This window comes from Epargyreus clarus, unplaced genomic scaffold, assembly GCF_041222505.1.
Source record: "Epargyreus clarus isolate Ecla_fem2 unplaced genomic scaffold, WU_Ecla_fem_2.2 ptg000026l, whole genome shotgun sequence".
NCBI classification, from domain to species: Eukaryota; Metazoa; Arthropoda; class Insecta; order Lepidoptera; family Hesperiidae; genus Epargyreus; species Epargyreus clarus.
The window spans coordinates 6,461,748-6,485,646 of NW_027332233.1; the positions used below are offsets into that span (position 1 = coordinate 6,461,748).

Sequence of the window (23,899 nt, forward strand, 5' to 3'; positions counted from 1 at the left end):
TGTATACTGCTCCTAAAAGTATCGCAAAATTAATCCTGAGAAATCTATAGCCTCGTATATATTCACAGCCCTTGAACGTGCCAGGCACGGGCCGTGGCAGACCAAATCATATTTTATATACAACTAACTGACCCGACAAACGTTGTGTTGCCATATAAATTAATAAAAAAATAAGGGTGAACAACCCTTATCACTTAAAATAGATAGTAGCCGATTCTCAGACCTACTGAATATGCATGTAAAATTTGGTGAAAATCGGTAAAGTTTCGGAGGAGTACGGTAACTAACATTGTGGCACGAGAATTTTATATATAAGATATTTTGATATGTGTTACGGTGTTGCGGCCTATTGTAAATATAGGAGAATACTTATTGTCTGTCACGGTACGCGTCTGACACGCTCTGTGCCTGTAGTAAATGAACCCTTACACTTCACATAGATCCATAATCATAACACATGCATCCTATTTAGTTAGAAAATAGAAGGATCAAACTAAACCGTCAATTTTTAACTATGATCAAAACCAAATATTGTTTAAAAATTAAAACAGAATAAATAAATAATCCTTTATCGCATTTCACAAAGTGACTGTTCTACATATATTATTTTTCATTGCAACGAAATAGATTGAAAATGTATACACTTACGAGAAACAATGTTGAATTGCAAGAAAATATAAACATTAAATTTAGCGTGCTAATCAATTCACATGCATACAGATCCATTAATTACTTTCTTGCGAACTGAATTATTTTCATTGTATTCAACCACACAACATTGCACCGCTATTTTTGTAGCTTCAATGTCGGTCGTGATTTAAAGGAGACTTAAAAATAACTTCGACTCTGTATAGCAACTGGATTTTTAAATGTTTTAAAATTATAAAGCATTGGGGTAGCGCTTAGACGTTTTTGAAAAAAAACTTAAGTAGTTATATAAGTAATGATAGTTTCTATTGGATCGTAGATACATCTACAACTATCTGACTACTGATTTAAGTCATGTGGTTGTCAAGTTATTGCTAAACATTAAAGTGAATAGGATCACATTTTAAAAATGTAGTATAACGAACATTCGTAATTTTGTAAAAGTTTTTGTGGTTTCAAAAATTGAAATAATACACAATAATACCTTTTGAACATATAGTTTTAGGTTTAATAGTGTCTGTACGCTATATTCTTGTCATAAAACAAGCATTTTCACTATGAAGTTTCAAAGAAACAATAATAGGCAAGAACTCACTACGTAAAGAGGCCGGGGACCGCTCACATAAAAAGGCCGTGTGTGTGTGAGTTCCTGAATTAAAACACGACAAGCGAATACGTCGCTGTGTGCGTAGTCTAGCCTGTGTGGGTGTGTTGTCGTCCACAAACACATTTACATGCCATAGATGTAGGCAACAATATGGCAGCCGGCGGTCCAACTGAATACTCGATCAGTATGTCAGTTTGACACGGTGTGTAAGTTTGTGTGAAATTCGTGATCGACTTTCAAATAATATATTTATCCGAGTGTCCGATCGGTCCGTATCTTGATAATATCATCGATATAAAAGTGTGTTAATGATGCCAATCGCTCGCAGAGGTTAAATCTAAAAATAAATATTAATTGCTATTCCCATTAATGAACTCAGCGTCTATTTCGAACAGGGCCTACATAGTTGCATTTTTTATGGTAAGTAGTCGTACTGAACAATAAACAACCGGAGCTATCGGGCATAATGGCGATTTCGCGGTCTATCGTTCCATCAAATCGTAGAACAAGGAACTTATTTATTGATTTTTTCGCTTACGCGGAAAAAATACTGTTACAAAACAATGTAAATAGATGTCCCTAGCTATACTATAGTTACTAATTAAATTGTGTTGCAAGAGCCTAACCAATGAAACGACTCTAAAGTACTAGGGCTTCATAAGTATCAAAGAGTTCGACGTAAACTGGTGATTGAGCGGCTAGTACCAATGAGTTGCGTAAGTCGGTGTCATTTACCCCGCGGCCTTCGCGCGGTTTCATGGATCATTATTATTGGCACGTCTACGATCAATCCCACTTTACCAATTGAAATTTATAGACCGTCAAAACGCTATGAAATGACCCCTTTTAATGTAACCGTAAAAACGCGATGACGCGGTACTTTAACCCTGGTTAAAATTACGAGAACTCATTTTGTTAGGGCAATCACGTTTCACTCGCATTGAAAGACTTGGTTCAAAGGTCATATGTTTTAGAATAATGTTGAAAACAAAACCAATCCCGATTGATGGGTACCAAATCCATGATTATCTGCAAACTAAAAACAAAACAAAGAGCTTCGTAGAAGGTCTGTTAAGTCAATATGATGTCTTAAAATAATTATATTGATTACGGCATTTGTATTACGATGTCAGTTCTCGACAATTCACGACCGAATCAACTGGATGGTTAAATATAACTGCAGCAAAAACGTTAAATCATGTACAACGTCATTTAATTGCTAATAGGAACGTTAATTAGGCCATTGATAAAATCCTTTCATAAAGACGAAATTTACGAATTGAGCAAAATAGATCCAACCACAAAAACTAGCTTTTGAGAAAATAGGCCTTTTAATAAAATTGGTATATTGAAATAACGAGACTATAGCTTGTTTTTAAAATTCATTTAAATATTAGGTATTTCTATCTACTTCCGGAATTTTATGGTTTTAATAAGTTTCATGCGAAAAAGTATACTTTTTTTCAGTAAAAACCTCATTGGTTCTTACTTGCAATATTTAAAATGTGGGATAGATCTTTTTGTTCGAAAATGGAGTAAACAAACACTTGCAAAAATGTCAACGAATTTTAATAAAAAATCGCTTTGACATATAGATCCAACGAAGTTTGGATCTTTTATCGTCCATCATACAAATTACCATGACACATGGTTCTTTTTTAACCCTTTAAATTGCTTAATTTATGGTTGGTATCACTGATATCTGTATATTTCAAAAGAAAAAACGTACCATGCAGCTTGAATATTTTTTGCGTATACGAAAGTTGATGTGGAGATGCCATTTGTGATAGTAACTAAAAAAACGGTTTTTGTGGGTTGGATCCATTTCGCATAACTACGTCCAATTGTGCATGGGATTGATGTGTCAGTCGATATTTAAACGTGTAAAAAACTAAAACCTTAAGAAAGTTGACACTTTTCTTACACATATTGTTGACTCATAACATCATAGATTAGTAAAGATACTTCGCCGCCTTAAAATTGAATGAAGCCAAAAACGACTTATTAGTAGGTTCTTTTTTTGAATTCTTGACAAATAAAGACATTTTTAGAGAAAATTTACGAATAAATAACTAATACTGCGTAATTTACATAATAAATAAATAATTATTTCCAATATTTTAGGGACATTTTAGCACGGAGACGTGGTAAAACTTTTTTACGCAACTATTTCAATTCTCAAAACTGGGTACATTTTGATGTTAGGAGTGAGTAATCTTTACTAATCTATGCATAACATGTATAACGATTGTTATTCGGATATACGCACTTATGTGGGTTAAGCTAAGTGTTTGTTATTGGTTTCAGATTACAACGCCGCCCCGCTGTTCGCCTCGGAAAACGCCTCCAGTGGTAAGCATAACATTTTTAACGTTATATGTAATAAAATCGTGGGGAAAAGTATCTTTAACAAGTTATAAAGGTGGTACCTTTTCATAAAAATAGCTTTAAGAGATTGAGGTTTAATATATTATTTTATGGTTTGAAGGGTAATGGTGCCTCTTTAAAACTTATTTGCTTCTATATGATTTTAGACTAAAATTACCGTGGAATTGAGACATTTTATTATGTAACGGGTAATCACGATATGCGTTTTTATTTGCTTCCCTTGATATCTCAATTCCACACACGTACCAAATTCAAAATGTTGTTCAAAATTCGAGTTTCAATATTTGTTAACTTTTTGTGTTGTTACAAAACATAGAATATAATCATTGTATACTTTTCTTTATTAGCGTAACACTATGATAGGTTATCGACACTGAAAAGAATCTAAAAATAATCTACCATAAAAATTAAAAAAGGAATATGACATAATCCTTTGTTTAATAAATATTCTCGCTAACCGTATAAACAAAATCAATTTTCACTAATTTATACTTGAAAATCACTAAAAATGATATATCACTAACATCTTTATTTATTATACTCTGGTCTCCACGTGTAAGTTTTTATGCGGAAGTATAAAAAGTCCGAAACCAGTTTTACATATATTATGCTCATGTGGTTCTTGGTCTTAATACTTTTAGTAGATATTGTGCGTGGTTCAAAATAAAAATTACCGCCGATTAAGATAATGAATTCGTTTAAAAAATAAGCAAGTAGCGAGTTAACTCGCGTGGAGAGGGTTCAGTACAAATTTAACGCTGTAAAACATTGACAACCTGTTCTCTCATACTTAATGTACGATACGTACGACAATTAGGAAACTATACACATGAATATGTGAGTTCGTTCGTTATTTGAAGGGACTTTTTATAGGTTTTCCTGTTATATTTAAATAAAGTACGATGTTCTGTATTTTTGTCAATATTCTCGCCTCTGTAATTTCAGGATTAGATATAAAATATATTTGAGTTCACTAAAAGCCCCTTCATTTATTTGCAGTATATCTTTGTCAGTGGATCACGGAAAAATTTCAAATCATTTGGTCCAGTATTTTCAGAGCAAATTGGCTATGACACATTGACAGAGAGACGCACCAGTCATATATGTTCGGTTTTGTATTTTCGTACGCAACCCTAATAAACAAATACTTTTGTAGTTATGCAAAATTCGAAAAGTAGTTGATGAATTAACTTAAAATTTTAACATAAAGTTATTTTTATATCAGAAAGTTTCTTACTTTTTATTTCGATGTTCCCATGGGAACTGAACTTTTATTTACTTTCCTAATAATTAATTTATTAACAACAGCCTTGCTCGCAGCGAAGCGTGACTAGGAATTGGTACGAATGAAATACAAAATACTAATATACAAGATAGTACAAGATATTATTCACATATTTAACGAAATGTTACATGATTTAGGTGTAAACTTTTGAGTTATTTATAATAGTTAAACTGAATTTGTAAATGTTAGGATAATTATTATCTTTTTAACTATTTCTTAACATAACCACAAGGCATATATAATATAACACACACAAAGACAAGTATGTACACCATAATTATGCAGTATTTATACACAAAGACAAGTCGGTACACTATCATTACGTAGAGTCATTACTAAAATTTGATTGACTCGGGTAGGACCCGGAAAACCTTCTTCACAGCAGTACCCTTACCATCAGTTTTCAAAACATACTACAATTTTACGTTACATTTACTCAATCCATTATTCTGTTCCGTTTGCTTCAGTAAACGAAACAATAAGTAAGTGCCCAAGTTCTGATACAAACCGCCAGGGGCGCTGATTGGTATTTGTATGGGCAAATACGTAAACAAATACCAAAACAGTCATATTTGTCGAAACGTAAAATCTCATGGTAAGGGTACAGGTACAATTAATTTGATTGACCAGGGGTGGAAACCGAAAGGCATTTTTCTTAGTAGAATGGTATGATTATTATCAAAGCAAAGAAATCGCGAATCAGGTCAAAACCCTGCAAAGTGTCATCCGAATAAGCAAAGATGATTGCCGACAATTTATAGCATACATCAAAGTAATTCCTGCGCTGTTTTGTTAGCGTATATTTAATGCTGCCCTAGAATTAGTACAGATATAAACAGAATTGGCTAGAGCTGCTATAACCCAGTGGTATTAATTTCATCTCTCAAGGTTTAGATTTGAATCCCCAGCTAAGACTTTCATAAAAATTATGAACATATTAGAAGTTACTTATGTAGTTATGTACTTGTTAGACAGTACATATTAGTAGGTACCCATATGGTGTAGCGGTCACCATACTGGTCTAATATGCAAAGAATTTTGGTTCGATCCCCGGCCAGGCAAAGATGTAAATGACGACTTTAGATTTTCTGTTTGGGTGTTAATAGCATTCATGTCCATGGCACCCACGATACCAGGAATCCTAGTGTAGGACAATGAGTGTAGGAAGTGCATTTATTTATTCATTTCCTTCCCAATGTGACTTCAGATGTGGGACAGTAATGATATTTTGCGGGTAAATTAAAGAATTAATATATGTCAACAGTTCTTATTAGAGGCTTTTATTTTATTGAAAAATACCAATACTGAAAAATAATTTCAAAAAATATTGTTAACTAGACAAAATGCGTACTTAAAATATTCTTTTAGGATTTACTATTGCTATTTGATTAAACCGTTGACAGGTAATTAACAAACGTCAAACCTAATTATAAATTATTTTGTATAAATATAACTTATAACTGGAAAACGATTTTTGTTATGAAAACTCATACTATAGTAGAATAAATACAAAAAATAATCACTCAAATATTTACAAAAATCAACTGCTCTACAGTCAGAAATTTCCGAACAATACAAATTATAATACTTACGGAAAGTATCCAATGCTATCATTAAATATTCCGTACAATGACAAACGATGGGAAAACCCGGAGTCGGCAATTTTCATTGTACTCCATAATTGAATACGTTGATTGGCCAACGTGCCCACTTGCAATGAGTTCGGCAGACAGCCCTTTATTACTCCAAATCATATAGGTACCCAACTATTGTGTCTTTTTATCAGAGGCCCAGATAACATAATTATTATTTTGTCACTTTTTACAATATTAAAGTAACCATCAAGCATGCACTCCATTTGTATGTGGCCATTGTCGTAAATGAAAATCTGTAAACGACCCTGATTAAGATAAGAATCCTACTTGAGGTCGAAGGTCGGCCACAGATGCATTGCTGCTTCTGGGGGCCTTCAAACGCCTCAAATCAGCCTCCCTTATCACATCTTTCATAACGAAACAGCCGTGCTGTGCACTGCTATTAGTAGGCAGAAATAAGTGTGACGGTGGTGCCTTCGTAAACCACAAACGGGTCTACCTCCTTCAATCTTCACACCTTCGTGTTTTGTTTTTTCCCTATAACAAATAAAAATAAATCAAGTGTCTATCTATTACGGTTCAAGAGATAAAGCCTTGTGACAGCCAGACAGACGAGCAGACGGACAAACGAATAGACGGGCAAACGGCGGTTTCGTAGTAATTAGGGTTCCGTTTTTACCCTTTGGGTACGGAACCCTACAAAACCAGCGTTATATGAGTAAATTGATATCTCAATATTATTCCACCTTTCTATTATTTTGTCTTCCATAACCATTAATAGAGCTCTTATGAATGAGCTTATAATATCCAATATCTGATAATAATATACCTAAAGTAAATATCGTCTAGTCACACGTCATGTAGTCACATAACAGTTATGTGTATAGTGTGATATTACATTATGCATAGATTACAATAATAAATCATATGACCGTGTTTATTATACCTCGTAATTACCAATAAGTTATTAACCTATCAAATCATCGTAGCAAATATGCGAGATGTGAGGTGAAGTGCTTGTTTTTAAGCGTGTGATTTTAATTTGATGCTTAAGATTTATGTCCAAAGTAGTAATACATAAAGTAGGTTATTTATAGTAAAATAATAAAATCTTAGTTTTCACTTCAAAATTCCAATAACAATAATACAATGTTACATGAGCATGACTAAAAAAAAATAAGTTTTAACAAAACCACGTGCTCACTATTGAGCTCACAACTTACTCGTCAGCTTGAGTCGCATAGAGGCGGGATAACGCTTTTCCCTTACGTGACGATTTATATAATTTACTTACATTCAAACAATTCCATTCCTTTTAAGTATTTTTCAATCTTCCAAGTTAATATTCTAATAGTATGTATCTGCTATTGTAAAGCACATAACATAAAATATTAAGCAATGATTTAATGTCATACGTAGTAACATAATTTTTCATCGTAAAGACTAATTACTTCAATTTATTTAATACAAAAAATGCTATACAATCTCAAATCTAGAACAATTAACGGATGAAAGTATGATTTAATTAATTACGTGTTATCATTCATTCAGTTACGGCCAGTGCGCTGGTTTTCAGTTTTCATACAGTAATAATTAGTCGTGTGATAGTAACCTGAAAAGTTTCACTCTTACTATATATTTTACATTCGTTAATAGTTATACTGTACCATTATAATGAGTTTTTACGTTTTTAACCGATTTCAAAAAGGAGGTGGTTCTCAATTCGGCCGGTATATATATATATATATTTTTTATGTATGTACACGAATTACTCCGTTAGTATATTTGTCGAAACGTCAAAACTCCTGGTAAGGGTACAGATTGAAGAACAGTAAATATGAATTAATTAGAATCTATACTTTCCACAAAAACAACTCATTTCTGAAGTATATATCTGTAGGTATATATCTTAAAGGCAGAAGTGTTGTAGGGTCAACAAAAAGGTTCTCTTAAAATAGAATAAGACATCAGTATGCAGGTATATATCTTAAAGGCAGAAGTGTTGTAGGGTCAACAAAAAGGGACTCTTAAAACAGAACATGAAGAAAGAGATCAGTATGATATATCTTAATGACAGAAGTGTTATAGGGTCAACAATAAGGGACTTTTAAAACAGAACAAGACATCAGCGTGTATATATCTTAAAGATAGAAGTGTTGTAGGGTCAACAAAAAACGACCCTTAAAACACAACATGGCATCGCAGTCTATATCTAAGACAGAAGTGTCGAGTCCTCGCGATGTAGCGACCCAGCGATAAAGATGTGAACAGCCACTGATAAGCGCGTCGTGATTGCAACGATATTTCCAATAGCCCTCGGTTATTAACCCAATAAGATAAGCTATCGCCGCCGACGCGACCGGCCTACATACTTCCGCGCTACGCTTCGTGGGTACTCGAGACAGCGGATTAACTGGGCAAGTTGTCCCACGGCTGGGCATCTGTTTTAGGATCGAGTAGCGTTTGAGCTATATGTTATAGCCATGCTAAGTGCCGTTTAGCAAATTCTGATTGTTTTCTTGACTGCTGAAGCAGTGAAAATAGACTGGGAATTGAACCTTGGACCTGCGAATGGTCCAAATTTCATACCATTGGCCTGTCGTACCATAGGCATATATTTTCTCATATGACCATTCCGTTAAAATGCATTTTTGTAAAGGTTAACCCGTATAGAGAGATCGAAAAAAATTTACAAGAAATTGCTTAAAAAAGCTTAATAAATGATGGAATGTTTTGTTTGCAATTAAAATCCTAGCAACATAATTTTTTATATGGTATTCATAAATTTGTATTCATAAATTAACAATGCTTATTGCCTAGAAATCACATATGTAGACATACTCATTCATTTATATAGACATACTCGTAGATTTTTTATTTTTCCCAAAATCGTTTTCTATAAGTTCACCTTTGTATTTATAAACGCAATGTTCCCGTGTTCCCTAGCAACCTAGACAGACATAGGCGAGCGACATTCGCGACAATCTAGCCAGCCTCGTTGAATTTAAATTCGCCGTGTCTGCAAAATTCTAAACTTGTAGTGGGTGTCAGCGAGACTCATCTCGAGATCTGCTGAGAGCGCAAGATCGTGTAGCGTCTTATACACAATGTGAGCTAACTTGAAGCTTTCTGTCACATTATTAGGTATAGCTGTGATCGGTTTTGGATAGAACTATAGTTCTGATTGGTGGTTTATTTAGTTTAATATTTCCACTTAACATCAGGAGGACTGCATATTTAACTGACTTCCCAAGAATGTTTGCCAGAAAAGACTACCATAATATAAGTCTTGTCATGTCGGATCGTGCATTATGTTATGTTATACTTTGTTTTGTACGTCGTGTCGTGTGTTGTGTCATATATGCTGTCAAATGTCGTGATCGTGTCAAGACATGTGTCGTGTAGTGCATCGAGTTGTACGTGGACATTCATCCCCTAACTGGGATAAAATAGAGGTTAAAAGTCAAATTTTTAGCCAATTATTTTGATGCCTCGGCTTTTTTTTTAGCATCGTTACTTATTGGTTATTTTATAATGTAACAAAAGCCATGCGTTAATGGTATCATTAGTAGAAATAAGTTTGTATTTATTTATCTCTAATCGTAATTATTGGTAGTCAGTTTTGTTCAAACAACTAAGCTAGTACATAAATCAAATACCTAACTGATGTCAGAATGGAAACATTAATTGAATGTTAAACGATCATAAATATTATTGCTGACAATGGCACCGTTTAATTTAATTTATTATATCTTAACAGTTTAGCTTGAAAGGAGTCCCTATTTTAATAACCCCACTGTCACTATAATCCATTGGCAAACTTAAGAGTTATGCCCATATGGAACAGGAGTTCTACCTAAAGCCGATCACATGCGTTGCTTCTCCTGACTAAGGAATAATATTTTTGGAGTTTACTCCTTAAGAAACGATTTGAGTTATAAGGCCCGGTACGGAAATTTTATGAGGAGTAAAATCAAGTGTAACACGAAAAGTTGAGGCGTAACGGAAACCAAAATAGGAATCAAGAGTGCTTTTATTAATTTAAAATATAGTAAGTTCAAATCCCATATGAAAGTAATTATTATTATATATATATAATCCTGTAAGGAATGGCGTGCGTTCTCCATGTTGCCGTCTAGGAGCGACTTTGTTGTCTATGGCGGGTTTTCTCCTCTCCCCCCCGAGGCAAAGGGAAAAATATGAGATGCCATAGATTCAAGATGGCGGCCGATTTAAAAATTTTAACTTTTTCATTTATTGACTTTATGCTGATGTTTGTTTCTTTTTCGAATAATATTCAGGTGGGTGCTACGATGAAATTGAAAAAAAATGAAAAACCAAGATGGCCGCCGAGATATTTGAGTTTGAAATTTTTCAATTTTCGAGGTGTTTTTGGAAGGTCGTATCTCTTGGGATTTTTAATATTTTGTTGCCATTTTTTAAAATTTTCTCGGATATATCCTCAATTTTGCCAAATCGGATTTATTTTTTTTTTTCAACAAGATGGCGGGTCGTCTGTTAGGCGATTTGTATAATGTATGAAAAAAACAGATTTTTTGAAGTGAAATATTCGGAGGTTGGCAACGTTTGAGCGATTTGCTTTATTCGAGGCGGTCATGGGGCTCGGTCCGAGGTGTTGCCAGGTTTGAGTTTTTTTCTCCCCACTCTTACAATTTTTCAAACTTTTCATTCAAAAATATGAAAAGTAGAAGGAGAAATATTTTTGATGAAAATTTTTCACTGGAATATTTTTTTTGGCTGTCGTAATGACATTTGACCATTTTCGTCGATGTCGACTGGCAACACTGGCTGCAGGATTTTTTTTTCAGTTTTACGAAAAATCGACTTCCTCGACCTGAAGGAGTGGTGGGGGGTGGGTTTGATGTATGAGTGGAATTTTTTATTTGCCTCCGTGTCTATGGGAAAAATCTGAAACTTTCAAAATTCAAGATGGCGGCCGAGCTGGATTGGGCAACTTTTTTTTTTATTTTGCACCTATCCAAGATCGGTATCGTTTCCGGCTAACTTGAAGGCGACTGATACGATGAAATTGGAAAAAGTTGAAAAAACAAGATGGCCGCCGAGATACTTGAGTTTGAAATTTTTCATTTTTCGAGGTGTGTTCGCGGGGTGGCACTGATGTGTTTTTTTAAATATTTTTTTTATTTTTTTCGTTTTTTTTCTCGGATATATGCTCAATTTTACTAAATTGGATTTATTTAATTTTTTAACCAGATGGCGGATCGTTCGTCAGGCAATATGTAAAATGTATGAAAAATCGCATTTTTTGAAGTGAAATATTTTGAGGTTGGCAACATTTTAGCGAATCTCCTTGTATGGGGCGGTTGTGGAGCATGACTTGAAGTGTTGCCAGGTTTAGGATTTTTTTTCTTCGTTCATACTTTTTTTGGAACTTTCCATTCAAAAATGTAAAAAGTAGAAGGAGAAACATTTTTAATGAAAATATTTTACATGGGTATTTGTCAGGGGGGTCGTAATGACATTTGACCATTTTCATCCAAATTAACTGGCAACACTGGGAGCTAGATTTTTTTTTTCAATTTTTTGACATTTCGAGTAGCCCAGCCTAAACTATTGGTGGGGGGTAGAAATAATGTATGAAATATTTTTTCGGTATATTATGGTGGTTATAGGAAAAATGGGAAACATACAAAATTCAAGATGGCGGCCCTCCTGCGATTTTCAACTTTTTTTTTATTCTGCGCGCCTACCTGAGATTGGTGTCATTTTCGGCTAATTGTGGGACGACTGTTACGATAAAATTAGCAAAAATTGGAAAAACAAGATGGCCGCCGAGATATTTGAGTTTGAAATCTTTCATTTTTCGAGGTGTGTTTGTGGGGTCGTAGCGCGGTGGTTTTATTAATATTTTTTCGATATTTTTGATTTATTGGCCGGATTGTATCCTCAATTTTATCATATGGCAATATTTTTTTTTTTAAATTAGATGGCGCACCTTGTGTCAGCCATTTTGTAAAATGTACGAAAAAATGCATTTTTCGAAGTGAAATATTTTGAGGTTGGCAACATTTGAGCGAGTCGCTTTGTATCGGGCGGTCATGGAGCTCAGCTCGAAGTGTTGCCAGGTAAACATTTTTTTTTCATGCTTCATACATTTTTTGAAACTTTTCATTCAAAAATGTGAAAAGTAGAAGGAGAAATATTTTTAATTAAATTTTTTCACAGAACTATTTTTTATGGGTGCCGTAATGACATTTGACCATTTTTGTCTTAATCAACTGGCAACACTGGGATACAGATTTTTTTTTCACGATTTTCACTTTTCGAGAACTTGTGCGGAAACCGTAGACAGAGCATATAAGTAATGTATGGGAGATATTTTTTATTTCAAATGGACCCTATGGAAAAAATCGAAAATCCAATGTTGCCATATACAAAAAAAATGTTTTCATACAAATGCATTTTCTACAGGATTATCGAAGATTTCAGGCTGTTGCCACCATTTGACGTCATTTTTTTGTATGAGGCCCTTAATGGCACTTATAGATTGTACCAATGTGTAAAAAAATATTTCAGTGTTGCCATACAAAAAATAATAATTTTCATACATGTGCATTTTTGTATGTCACATTTCAAGCTGTTGTAAATTTTTGACAACGTTATAATGTATGACGCGTTTGTATGTACTAATAGACTGCACATTTTGGTAAAAAAATATTTTTGTGTTGCCATACAAAAAATATTAATTTTCATACATATATATTTTTGTACGTAATATTTCAAGCTGTTGTCTTGTATTGGTAACATTAGAATGTATGAGGCGTTTGTAGGTACTAATATTGTGCACATTTTGATTAAAAAATATTTTAGTGTTGCCATACAAAAAATAATAATTTTCATACATTTGTATTTTTGTATGTGGTGTTTCGGGCTGTTGTCTCCCTTTAAAGACCACCACCATCATGCTCAGCATCACTAAATATCAGTTTTCTGTATGAGGCGTTAAATGGTACTTGTAGACTGTATAAATTGGTGGAAAAATATTTCAGTGTTGCCATATAAAAAATAATAATTTTCATACAAGTGCATTTTTGTGTGTCATATTTCAAGCTGTTGTTTCCTTTTGATGTCATTTCAATGTATGAAGCGATTGTAGATATTAACAGTTAAGACATTTGGGTAAAAGAATATTTCAGTGTTCTCATACAAAAAATAATAATTTTCATACATATGCATTTTTGTATGTCTCATTTCAAGCTTTTGTGTATTTTTGACAACCTTATAATGTATGACGCGATTGTAGGTACTAATAGTCTTCACATTTAGGTAACAAAATATTTAAGTGTTGCCATACAAAAAATAATAATTTTCATATGTATGTATTTTTATATGCAATATTTCCCTTTAAGGACCGGCACCATTTAATGTATTTTTTTCTGTATGAGGCGTTTAATGGTACATATATACTGTACAAATTTGTGGAAAAATATTTCAGTGTTGCCATACAAAAAAAATACATGTGCATTTTTGTATGTAATATTTCAAGCTGCTGTCTCCTTCTGACGTCATTCCAATTAATGAGGTGTTTGTCGATTTTAACAGTTTGAATATTATGGTGAAAAATTATATCAGTGTTGTCATATAAAAGTTCATATGCATGTAATATTTCAAACTTGTATTCTTTTGATATCATTACAAAGTATGAGGTGTTTGTAGGTATTTATAGTCTGAAAAAAAAACATTTTGTTAAAAAAAATATATCAAAATTGTCAAACAAAAAAATATTTTTTCATACATATGCATTTGTGTATGCAATGTTTCAGGCTTTTCTCTCACTTTAATGACCACCACCACGATGACCGGCACCATTTTACATTTTTTCTTAGTATTTATTGTAAGGTCACATTTATTATTATACCTTACTGCGTTAGTTCAACATTATAAAAATAAATTAAATTAAAATTAGTTTAAAATCTTTCACTCGAAAAATAATGCTGGCCACATATTTAATTGGCTGTAACGCTGTACCCGTGATTTAAAAAAAAAAAGGGTATTTTGGCGGGAAACGGCAGATGTCAAGAGCGATGTTTGTGGAGGTCTTGGAATTAAATAAAAATAACTAGCTTGATTCAAGACTTTCATTGGAGACACCCCCAACAATTTAGCCAGACGGATCGCCTGCGTAAAACTGCGTAAGTTAATTTATTGGATATATTTAAATACAACAAATTAAGAATCGATACAAATGTTGGTTGGTACAGATTGTCCTTAAGTTTGCTATCTGAGTTTATTAAATAGGTATGTAGTAGTATGTAGGCCTAGCAGGCCGTTTTCAGAAATTTGATTGGGTCAAATATTTATGTTCTCATTTTACCTTTTTTTGATATACATCATAAGAACACTATATAAGAAGTTCTTACTTACACAGTCGAGATATAAAATGACAGTACCGTTGTTATGAGCAAATGTTATATTTGTTTAGAAGAACTTTAATATTATAAGGCAACTTTTGCAGGCTTCAAATTATTAATATTTTGTCATACATTTAACACTTAACGTTTCGGAGTATGTGTTAAATATTTATACGTATATTACGAATAATTATAATACAGATTTTTTTTCATGATTTTCACTTTTTGAATAGTTGAGGGAGAACCGTTGACAGAGGATAAACTTTTTACTTAAAATGATCGTTACGTAAAAAAATACAATATCCAATGTTGAGTGTTGCCATACGAAAAAAATATGCACTATGCATATGTAATCTCTTTTTTTGGGAAATTTATATGCTGTAAACATATTTTTAAGTCATTGTTACTTTAAAAAGCTATAATCCGATGAGTTTATTTTTTTTACGCGAAAAAAATGCTGTAAGTTGTGGCATAAACAAAAATAATATTAAAATAAAATGACGTATTTAGGGATCTGGTCTAAAACTAAAACACTTTAAAATCTTACTTTATTTTTTATTGCAGGTAATGAAAATGTAATTCTTTAACGTTTTAAATATAATTGAAATAACTTAAGAAAAAAATCGTACGTTATAACGGAATCTTAAAAAAATGAGATCGTAAATTTAAATAATTTTCACTTAAACGTTATAATTAAACTTTTCTGATTTTTTAACGCCTCAACTCAACTCATAAAACCTTTCATCTCATAATTGTTTAATTTGTCTCTTACGTTATCACTCTTCTTATACATCAACATCTTCGTCGTCTGTTTCTTCTAAACAATATTTTTATTTTAGTGCAAGGCTTTATCAGTCCTCCTGATGGTATGTGGCTACTGTCTGGACTGCATGTTCGTCTGCTATATATTACATAAAAAGGTACCTATTATACTTCCCTCAAGATAAACCTTTTTTGTTCAACCTGTTTGGGAAACCTTCAAAAGGTACCCTATGCCGTGGGAACGACACGGGGTTATGTGGGATTCTTACCACACTAAAATCCCCCGGTAGTTGTCCTTGGCGCTGCGTAGAGGACTTCGGGATTTCCAAAGGAACATAACCGGAGTCCTCTTAGTGCATTGCCCCGTCGGGCTCCGCCTAGGTGAGCATGACGCTCACCAGTTCGTTTGGTGTACGACGGTATGCGACCACACATACTGCCCTTCTTCCCAGGGTCGTAACCCGGGCGGTTCGTGCTCTCACTGTTGCCACCCGCAACCCCGAAAGCCCCTTTTAGTCGCCTCTTAAGACAGGCAGAGGATACCGTAACCCTATTCTGGTCCGGGCGAATCCTCCTCCGAGCTGTGCGCTCCCTGGCCCATTAAATTAAAAAATCACTAAACAGGCTATTTTATCCTCGTAGTGCTCATTTAGTACGCTATATAAAGAACCTATGAGTAAAATTCCAGCACTCTAAAGTTCAGCGGTTTCCTTTGCGTAGAACTCTGGCACAGTAACACTACTCATTTAGTCAGACTGTACTGTCATAATGTACGTGTAATCTCCTTTTGATTTCCTTTATTTTGATACACTATTCGATAGGTTTGGTTAACTTTTTTTTAACACGTGTTACTATTTCGCGAAAAAGAATCACCATTTATGCTCTATAAAATATATAACTTCAGTAATTCAAAGTTCCAGACATTATTTTACCTCTTTAGGGGTAGAATTTCATTATTTTTATCCAGCAAGCCAGATACAAAATTTCATAGTGTTCGCTTCAAAATTGACGGTTGTCCAAATGAACTTTTAACCCCTATTTTACCCTCTACGGGGTTTATTTTTAGGGAGGGGATAAATGGGTATGTCCTTGTTCCTATCCAGGAAGTCAAATACTAAATTTTTTAGTAGTTGCTTCAAAATGAAAGGATTTCAAAAAACTGACATCGCCTATTTTACCCTCTTAGGGGTAGAATTTTCAAAAGGCCTTTCTTAGTACTTATTTACGCTACGTAGAGAACCTATATAGGTGGCGATACCTAAGTAGGTGAAGTCCCTGGCGAAGAATACAGTTACCCGGGGTGAGGATATGTTGGCGGTATCACTTGATATGGCCAACATGTTCCCCCCGGAGAAGATTGTTGGGGACTACTTATTTAGGCGTATGGTCGTATACCCTGGCCAAGACCGGTGGTGTCGGCGGGAAATGTCGTGCGGAGTTCCACAGGGTTTGATGCTGGGTCCTCTCTTGTGGAATATCGGCTAAAACTGAGTGCTGCAAAGAGCTCCCCATCCCTAATGATTGCCTGTAGCGGAAACCTTGGGGATGCTTTCCTGCGCGTCACCGCCAGTACGGTATTCATAGTGGGCCACATACGGCGGTTGTGTTTAAAAATCTTGAAAAATCCGAGGCTGTGTTTCATGGCGATCATGGCGATGCTTCATGGCATGGCCCTCGAAAGGCGCCGCCCCAGGATGCTCATATCGTCGTCTCCGGAGTTCGTACCGCCGTGAGGCCGTTGCGGACGTATCTGAGATTCATCCTGGATAGCCGGTGAAATGTCGGACCCCGCTTTGGATGGACCCCTCAGCGCCTAAGGTCGGCGGCGACCTTGGGTAGATTTTCATGTGAGGCAGCCTACGTGTTGGCGGGAAGTTTGCCCTGGGATTTGGGAGCGAAGACCTTTGCGTCGCTACGTTAGTAGCGCGAGGAAGCACACCGATACTGGCCGCCCGCCAGTGCGACAGGAACTGAAGAGACACAGAGCTGAGCTGCGCCAATGGGTTACCGAGACGTGGAACTCAAGGTTGGTGCGTCCTAGCGCCGTCCTGAGGACTATTGAGGCAATTCGTCCGTTATTGAAGTAGTGCTTAGGTAAGCGCGAGGGCGTCCTGTCTTTCCGTCGGACACGCGTTCTTTAGGTATATGGTTGTTTCTGGAATTATCTGTGCCGGATCGGGCGGGTGTCGATGGCCAGGTGCCATCACTGTGACAATTGCCTCGAATAGACGGCCCGGCTAACGTTTTCTCGTGACCCGCCTCTGAACGTCCTGAGGAACGCCGCGGAGTTTTAGTTGGTAAGAGTCTGACGTACCCCCTCTGTTCCTCCGATCTTCTGATCTGATATGCAATCCTCATGGATGCTCTTCTGGATTTCCCCGCGTTAAAAAAATGGGTAGAAACAATAATTTTAAGTATACCTAGCGCTTTTTCCCTTTAATCGCGTAATTTTTTACAATTTATTTATATTCTAAACAAAGACTGTAATTATAATATTCAATTTATACCTAAAATACTACTACTGTAACTGTACTACTGTAACAAATATGTATATAACGTATTTCCAGATTTTTTGGAGTAACAGCAATAACGCATTCCTGGGTCGATATGAACTATTTTATGTAATTTTTCAAGTTGCTGTATATTTTTGAACGCCTTATAATGTATGACGCGTTTGTATGTACTAATAGACATAATAACAAGTTTTATAAATAGGTATTTTTGTATGTAATATTTCAAGCTATTGTCTCCTTATTATGTTTTTAAAATGTATGGCTTATAGACAAAAAAATCAGGACCCAAATTCTTGGTATTTTGCAAATATTAACTCACATCCTTTACAAACGACCCCTAAAATTAACAAATTTTCAATAAATATAGAGAAACAAAAATTGTAAAAAACCTTGCACGCAAAAATAAACAAGACATTTCCCCGCGAGCTGCTTGCAGCTCGCGCACCCACGCGATACCTAGTTATTACAATAAAAATAATTAGCAATATAAACTCCTTTGCAAAAAAAACGGGCACCTTACACACACACTTTACCTTAGCTTTTCTATGGGTAAATATTATTATATTTTTAGTATGTCATTAGCTTGGATGACTAGAAATTTCTTATTATCAATGAGAATCTAGTTTTTTAACACTTTTATCCTGGTATCGGTGTTTTAGTCAATGTAAACAGAGAGCCGTGTTAAAATGGACATTTTTATGGGTATAATGAAATTAAGACTACGAGTATTTTTATGGTATTTTAATAAAAGAGACATTAAAAAATAAAAATTAATAACGAGTATGACCTCCTCTTGCAGCGATTACGGCATGTAATCGTCTTGGCATGCTTCCCACCAGGCTTTTGATGGTGTCCTGTGGAATGTGTTCCCACTCAGTCGAGATTACACGTTTAAGCTCTCTGATGTTTTGTGGAGGTGGTTGGACAGATCGTACTCGCCTTTTTAGGAGGTCCCAAACATGCTCAATGGGGTTAAGGTCGGGGCTCCGCGCTGGCCAATCCAAACGACGAATACCGACCTCTTGCATATAAGCATCTACGTCGCCAGAACGGTGGGCCCGAGCATTATCGTCCATGTAAATGGCATCTTCACCAATTACAGTCAGTGCGGGTTGTGCATTTTGAGAAAGGATTTCTGTTATGTACCTATGCGCATTTAGTGAGCCATTTTCTATGAATACTATCTCGGTACGATAGTTGGAAGTTACGCCCGCCCAAAACATAACGGACCCTCCACCATAAGGGGTGATTTCTTCAAAACACACATCGGCATAGCGTTCCCCTGGTCTTCGTAACACTCGCCGACGTCGGTCCTCACCATGCAGACAAATTCGAGCCTCATCGGAGAAGAGTACGCTACTCCAGTTACCTGGTGTCCAAGATAGGCAATTTCTAGCGAACCTCAACCGCGCAATCCGGTGCTCACGGAGTAACTTGGGGGCCCGCGCTGGTCGTCGACTACGTATATCAGCAGCTAAAAGTCTTCTCCTCACAGTCCATAGGCTAACTTGTGCTCCTCGTACCTCTTCAAGGTTTCTTTTGAGGTCTATGTAACTGCATTTGCGGTTCCTCAGCGCCTGAGTCACTAAAAAGCGATCGTCTCGCGGCTGTGTGCAACGTTTTCTCCCAGAACCTTGCCTTCTCTGAACGGAACCTGTCTCTTGGTATCGAGTCCAGGTTCTTTGTACGGTTGAACGACTCACGTTTAACCGCTGTGAGACGTAACATTGGCTACACCCCTCTTCCAGCAGCGCTATAATTTTACTAGCTCTCATTGCTTTTTCTGCCATTACGATAGACACAAAGATATCTGTTTTAAGTCACAATAAGGCAGAATTATGCGATAAACATAAATTGTTGTACTAAAAATAACGAAAAGTTACTTTTAGTTGCTTGATAACCTTTTAACCGCAAACCCGCGAAAAGTGTCACAAAATGAAAAAGGGATTAATAATTTAAAAAACAAAAGTTTTGAATTTGGAATGAACTTTTTTTCATACCCAGACTCTTTATTAAGTGCCAGTAACATAGTTTGGCTATTAAAACCTCTGAAGAACTAAATTATTACCAATAATGTTAAAAAATCAAACCCGCCCGTTTTTTTTGCAAAGGAGTGTATAAAACATTAAAACGTCATTAACTAATTTGTTTACATTTTTGCATAAATTAAGTTATAGGTTTGATCATTTATAAACACTGTGAAAAATATGAACATTGGCGCCATAATGTGATTAACAATCTTTTATGAACGTTTTTAAAGAAGAGTAACATATAAAATCAGTAAGCAATTGAATAAGATATAATATTAGCATAATAAGTTTTTAACATAAAGAGGCTTTTGTAAGTTACTGATATATTAATTTAACTTATAAAAATGGATGCATTATTGATCAGCACCATCTATCAACGATAAACGGGCAAAATCAAAACAGTATTATTTAATATTTATTACAGAATTATTGCTAATGAATTATGTTCAAAATAAGTTATATAAAATTAGCAATACGTTTTAAATGAATTCTAGAATTATAAAACATTCAGAAACAATCCAAATTACATATAATAACATGTTTATTGAGTCTCATATAAATTTCATCCGTAAATTGCAACAAGGATATTTTATAGATGGCAAAGAAATTATAATTATTAAGTTTTAAGTTATAAAACGTTTAACATTGTTTTAAATATAAATAATTATATTATATTAAAATTTACTTTAATATAAACAATTATATTAAGTTACCATTATAATATTTGGAACCAAAATACATAGATTGATAAACTTGCAAACTTACAATTTATAAAACTTGCCACTAGATGGCGCTATTTTATATTATTTTGTAACATACTTTATGTAATACGCATTATTGAAGTAATATAAATAATCCGAATAATTACAGATATATGTTTGTTTCTCTTATCATTTTAGCAGATGCGTTCATTTACCTACCCTTTTTTCTATTCGATATATATCATAATTATCATTCGTAAGGAGTAAACTCCAATCGTGCGTCGTAGCTGACACACACACACTTTTTTTTTTATAATATAGGAGTAGCAGACGAGTATGCAGTCCACCTGATGGTAAGTGGCTACTGCCGCCCATGGACATCTGTAATCAATCCTAGATAGGATTAGATATTTCTACCTGAGGTCGGCCACAGATGCGCCGCTTCCTCTGAGGACTAAGCTAGAACGCCTCGGAAGTCTGTCTCCCTTACCACACCCTTCAAAACGGAACACAGCAGCGCCTAACACTGCTGTTATAAGGTAGAAATAGGTGTGGCGGTGGTGCCGCCGGAGTCGAACCACAAAGGGTTCTACCACCTACAAGATGGTCGTCTTATACATTTTACGTAGAACTGTTTCACGTTAGCAATCCAATACATTGTACCAACTAAGACTATAACTGTGTTAGTAATTTTCTAAATTGAAGTTATTTTTGCGTAGGAATCCTAAACAAAAATAAAGGTATGAAGTAAGCAGCTGCATTTTCTAAGTACCGCGCATAGATTCGAGCGAAAATGCGCGCCGGCGACCGTCGCGCGTGCTTGTGCGTAGGGATGTGCTCTCGCTAAATTTAAATTACTGTTTAAAATTTAAAAAAAATCTTCGATTTTCTAAGATCGTTGACTTAACGATACATTCATTTAATCCTGTTTTATATATTTTTTCGCCTTTTTGTCAGTAAGACCACTTTAGAGTCAACGGAATTAATTTTAATAACTTTATGACCAACTGTCATAAAAATAGTGTTTCTCTAAAGCCAATTTAACGACATTAATATTGTGAGTTCGTTTTTTAAAACGATTGTGAGGAACATTTATATAATATTTTTTAAAAGTGCACTTATTGATGAAAATATGATTATATGGCTGAATTTTACGCACTTACATTCTGAGATTAACAACATGCACAGACAAAAACAATAACTAAGACAATATAATCACCTGTTTTAGAAGACATACGTGTTGGATGGAAAATGAAAATATAATAGTGTCTGAAGAGATAGACATAAGACAATTTTCCAAAGTAAATATTTTTTACAATAATAAATTAATAGTAATAATAGTTTCGAAAATAGAGCAGCCCTAAAAAACCAAGCGAGCATTTCTCGGCGCCAAGCGCACACGCCGGGAGAAATTAGCGAATGGTTGCTGCATTGCGCCTCATTTAACGTGTTTAACCAACAACCGACTGCATTATGGGGTTATTAAACGAAAGTAAGCACCCATAGCCATACCTATAGCTTTATTTTACTCGTAACTATGTAAGAACAGAGCTCCATGTTGCCGATGTAAATAAATCAGTTATTTATTATTTAATTACATTAGTTTTATAATAGAGCAGCCCTAAAGAACCAAGCGAGCATATCTCGGCGCCAAGCGCACACGCCGGGAGAAATTAGCGAATGGTTGCTGCATTGCGCCTCATCTAACGTGTTTAACCAACAACCGACTGCATTATGGGGTTATTAAACGAAAGTAACCACCCATAGCCATACCTATAGCTTTATTTTACTCGTAACTATGTAAGAACAGAGCTACAATGTTGCCGATGTAAATAAAACAGTTATTTATTATTTAATTACATTAGTTTTATAATAGAGCAGCCCTAAAGAACCAAGCGAGCATATCTCGGCGCCAAGCGCACACGCCGGGAGAAATTAGCGAGTGGTTGCTGCATTGCGCCTCATTTAACGTATTTAACCAATAACCGACTGCATTGTGGGGTTATTAAACGAAAGTAACCACCCATATCCATACCTATAGCTTTATTTTACTCGTAACTATGTAAGAACAGAGCTAGAATGTTGCCGATGTAAATAAATTGGTTATTTATTATTTCAATTAATTTTATAATTGAGCAGCCCTTAAGAACCAAGCGAGCATATCTCGGCGCCAAGCGCACACGCCGGGAGAAATTAGCGAACGGTTGCTGCATTGCGCCTCATTTAACGTGTTTAACCAACAACCGACTGCATTATGGGGTTATTAAACGAAAGTAACCACCCATAGCTTTAGCTTTACCTATATAACTAAGTAATAGAGCTACTCGTACAATGTTGCCGATGTATATAAATTATTCAGTTTATTATTATGTAGACTTTTGGTTTAAATTATCCAACGAAACTTTAAAGTGTAATGAATACATCTTATGTAATGAACAATTATATTTTATAGTAATCTTTACCTGTAACAATTTCAGTATTTAGCAATCCTTTATCTTTAGCAAATTCATTGTTAGCATTTCCTATAAGGTTTTTTAAAGCTTTTCCTAAAACGATACTAATTTAATTTGTTTGTTGTGAATTTAAAAATTAATAATGATAGCATGATAGTTAGGAATTCAGGCATCTGTTAAGTGTGTATATTTACTACCTCCTCATTATTTATATATTTGTGTTTATAAACGTAACAGTTCAATCGGATTTCTTAAAAGCTCTCTGAAAACTACCATCGCTCTAAAGTACCACTAACATACCAATTAAGATGAAAGTTTTATGCCAATCAAAGCAACTTATTCAACGTTAATCAGCGACATTATCGAAGTATGCAATAAACAAGAAAGTTCTAAGCCCTGCGCCTGCGCATGCCAGACTCCACGCGTTATTAATCGAAAGTCGATGTTCACTATCATTAACCTTACCAGTTACAGTATGTCTGTGGCTGGTATTGAATTTACTTTCTCTTGTTAGCTGATGTTTT

General features: G+C 34.9%; 1 protein-coding gene across 4 annotated transcripts in view; it reads left to right on the plus strand.

The window, feature by feature from the left end:
* Nucleotides 1–23,899, plus strand: part of EcR (ecdysone receptor) — a 346,125-nt gene that overhangs the window by 128,078 nt on the left and 194,148 nt on the right. For all 4 annotated transcript variants that reach the window (XM_073088156.1, XM_073088155.1, XM_073088153.1 and 1 more), the window contains one exon: nucleotides 3,563–3,607. The gene's annotated coding sequence lies outside the window, so the exon portion shown is untranslated. The remainder of the gene's footprint in view (nucleotides 1–3,562; nucleotides 3,608–23,899) is intronic.